The sequence below is a fragment of the Nanorana parkeri genome, unplaced genomic scaffold, assembly GCF_000935625.1.
Source record: "Nanorana parkeri isolate BGI_ZX_2015 unplaced genomic scaffold, ASM93562v1 scaffold71, whole genome shotgun sequence".
In the NCBI taxonomy this organism is placed as follows: Eukaryota; Metazoa; Chordata; class Amphibia; order Anura; family Dicroglossidae; genus Nanorana; species Nanorana parkeri.
Window position 1 is genome coordinate 1,599,738 of NW_017306339.1, and position 3,903 is coordinate 1,603,640.

The 3,903-nt window shown below is 38.4% G+C and overlaps 1 protein-coding gene across 1 annotated transcript in view; it reads left to right on the forward strand.

Annotated features, from left to right (window-relative positions):
- LOC108804748 (protein-lysine methyltransferase METTL21C-like) overlaps positions 1–3,903 on the forward strand; it is an 11,414-nt gene that overhangs the window by 6,013 nt on the left and 1,498 nt on the right. The gene's annotated exons all lie outside the window — the stretch shown is intronic.

Consider the following 3,903-nt stretch of genomic DNA (forward strand, 5'->3'; position numbering starts at 1 on the left):
GGATTCCTCAAGGATTTTTACTTTCTGGTGATAATTCTTCTTTACATATAAAAACACAATATAATTCAGGTGTACCATAAATGCATGAAAATAATTACATTCATTTACATTTTTGTTTTTTATTACTGTAAAAACACAAACCAACATTTGCATTAGCTTCCTGCACTCTCCTCCACAGCATGACTCAGACTGGGAAAGGGAGGTGCAGCCCTGTAAATCAGAATATTACAGTGGTGTCAGTCTAATACTGAGACTTTACTGACATAATAGAGCAGAGTGATGACACAATCAGTGTAGTAATGTCCATTCATTGTTCATTGAGCAGGCAGGGCAGTGGACAAGCTGTATTACTGCACTGCAGAAAAGGGTGTGTGGATGTGTGTGTGGATGTGTGTGTGGATGTGTGTGTGTGTGTGTGTGTTGGTAGAGACGTGCTCAGTTTAGGATTTAGAAACATTTGATTAGCTGGAATAAATAGACATAGACTCTGCCCATTTTCTCGCTGTATTTACAATATTGACTCAAGTTGCTGTAATCCTGATGAGTGGCACTGAAATCTCGAACTACCAGCAAGACCATTACGTTATGTTCTTTAATAGGTATTTTATAAAGCTTATAATGAGTCCATATTAGGGGACATTTTGCTAACATATGGCCTCTGTGTGCTTTAATGTTATTTTCTTAGCTGCTGTTGTGGAACGGTGCAAGTCATATGGCATAGAAATTACATGCACAATTCGAATAAACATCTGGACCTGTCATGTGCACTGATGCATTGATAATCCAGCTGCCTTTCTAAATTAAAACTGCAGGCAAAATACAGTATTCGGTAATAACTATGTCACAGGAATAGCTGCTTATCCATGTTTTTATTTCGTTTTCTTGAAAAGTGTATCTTCAGTGTATGTAACCCTCTATTTGTTCAGGTGACCATTGTCTTCAAAAATCAAACATTTTAAGCTGTAATTGTATTAGGAAAGAGGGGACACTGTCTAAGAGAGGTATTTCCCAACGTGTCTTCACTCACTTTCCTTCTCTCATTCACTCACGTGGTGTCTACAGGACAGGAAAAGAAGGGTAATCTTCCAAATGAGACACAAAAGACAAAAAAATAACAATTTACAGGGGTTCTATTTATTCTCTACTCCAGGGGTAGGCAACCTCGGCACTGCATCTGTTACGGTACTATAATTCCCATGAAGCATTACAAGACTCCGACAGCCACAGGCATTACTCCTAGAGGCAGATGCATGATGGGATCTGTAGTTTTATCACAGCTGGAGTGCCAAGGTTGCCTACCCTTGTCCTACTCTATCTAGAACTAGAAAAAAAAAGTTTGGTTTGGAGTTATACTTTAAAAGCCTAACAATTTTTATTTAGAATTCTACCTGATAGAATGAATTTTGAAGGCCTACTGTCTTGGTTTGTGTGTGTATATTCTTGATCACAGTTGGCACGAATAAATGGGGGATTTTGCTGAAAGCACACCTTCTCAAATACAGTGGTGGTAGTTGATATTTGTATGTGGAAACTGCAAATGCTGAAGCCATTCTCTTTTTTTAAACTTGGACATTTTCCTGCCTCGGAGACAACACAAGATCTATGCTATTAACCAAAAAAAAAAGCTTCGTTTCTGACCCTTTCTGATTTACTTTCACTTTGTTACTGGGACTAAATCTCCCAATTGCCATTTTATTCTTGTACCAATATATTCGTATTTTTAATAGTTATAGTTGTCCTTTTGCTACCAATCTTTTCATCTTTTACACGTGATAAAAAGAGAATAATTATAATCCCCAAACATTATAGATATTCTGAAAGCAGAAAATCTGTAGAATAAAAAGATAGTAGTTGTAGTAGTTGTAGTAGTTGTATATATTTTTTTCACAATAAATCAAGCCTATATTTTAAATAAAAAATACACTAAACCTAATTTCAGTTCACACAACACACAAAATAATCATTCATTTTTGGTAAAATATAAAAGATGCCATTGTGTCTAGTAAATAGATGCCAAATATGTCCGCCTTAAAAATGACATGCATCAGTAAAACGGCAACAGGCGCCTTATTTGACAGGTATGCTGTGGCCATTATAACTCCCTTAAACAGTTGCCATTTCATTAGTATTCAATTAAAAATTCCACACAGAATCTTCATATTTATAGCAGGTTAATTAATAGCTGACCTAAAAGCATCATCTTATTATAACTTTATTGCCTTATATTTCCAAATTAAAATATTCAATATAGGACAGTGGTAATGAGAACAAAATCCTCATTAAAGGTTTGACAAACGTTTTTAGTTTATTGTCGGCGGAAGCTGCGGTTGTGTGAAACATCATACACGTCAGTTAACCATTTGAAGACCAGGGTGTTGCACCCCCTTCCTGGCCAGGCCATTTTTCAGTATTCAGCGCTGCGGTACTTTGACTGACATTTATTCCGTCATGCAACGCTGTACTGAACTGAATTTTATACCATATTTGGTGACAGACAGAGCTTTCTTCTGGTGGTATTTAACCACCACTGGGGGTTTTATTTTTTACTATATAACAAAAAAGTACCCTAAATTTTGAAAAAAAAAACCCTGTATCACTATGAAATGTTATGAAACATCTGTTATCACCCCAGTTTTTTGGTAACATATAAAAGACAGGGTCACGTTGGGTAAATAAACACCAAACATGTCAAGCCTTATTTTCCGCGATATTGGGAAAAGTGTTTTCACTATTTTTTCCGCACAGCAGCTTATTATACATTCACATAGCGCAGTGGTTTTAGTATTACATTTAAAAAAAGGAGCTGCCTATTTAACAGCAAAGTTAAAGCACTCGAACAGAAAAGAAAGTACAAAGATCTAAAAGTCATAATGAAAAGGACAATCTGGCCATAATAAAACTGTTGCTGCGTCCTCTCTCTCTGTAAGAGTGTGGTTTCTCTTGTGTGGTCGCTGCAGTCCATGGTTGGCATCTGCTAGTCTTGTGACACCCAGAACCGGGGCATACATTGTGCTATTTTCAGTGATACCACTAAGGGCCCATTCACACCAGTTAATCGCACGGTTCTGTGAGATTAACGCACGCCACTGTGCAACACACTTACCATGCATTACAGTGGAGGCGGTCCGTTGCCATTTATTTGAATGGCATCCCAAACACATGTACTACTTTTTACCAGCCGCAACGCTATGCACAGTATTGAGGTACCAGGCGTTGCGGTGTGCTTCAGAGCATTTCAAACAACCCATGTGTGCGCAAGCTCTAATTTTGTTGGGAATTGTAGTTCTTACATTTGCATCAATATCACTGACTGCTGACATATTCCACAGGAACATGATCCCTCCTTTAACCAGGACACCTCCCAGGGAGCAGAAGTCCTAGATCCAAGTTCAGGTGTTCAGCAACATTTTACAAACATGTCAGCTCATTCTAGGAGGTTTCCTGTAAAATATGTTGTGCCTAATTTAATAAAGGAAATGTACATGGGCAGGGCTTAGCAAATGGAACCCCTGGACCTATCTAGCAATGAATGCACTCATTTTCAATACATACAGTGCATGCCTAGTATGCAGTACATGTTGAACATATTGAAATGATGCGAAAAGGTATGAATGTGCCAATATTTTACTTGGGAGAAAAAAAAACCTAATGTGACTGGCTTGCTAAGGGATGAAATGCGCAAACACCAAGTAAAGAAAAAACAATTTTGGTGCTGTTGGTGTAGAAATGAGTGTGTGTGTGTGTGTGTGTGTGTGTTATATTGCCAAACGTATTGGGACGCCCCTCCAAATCATTGGATTCAGGTGTTCCAATCAGTGGCGTCACAAGGGGGTGCGGCCTGCACCCGGGTGACACCATTGGAGGGGGGGCACCAAAAAAAATTAGGCATTTTTGTGGCCCCCC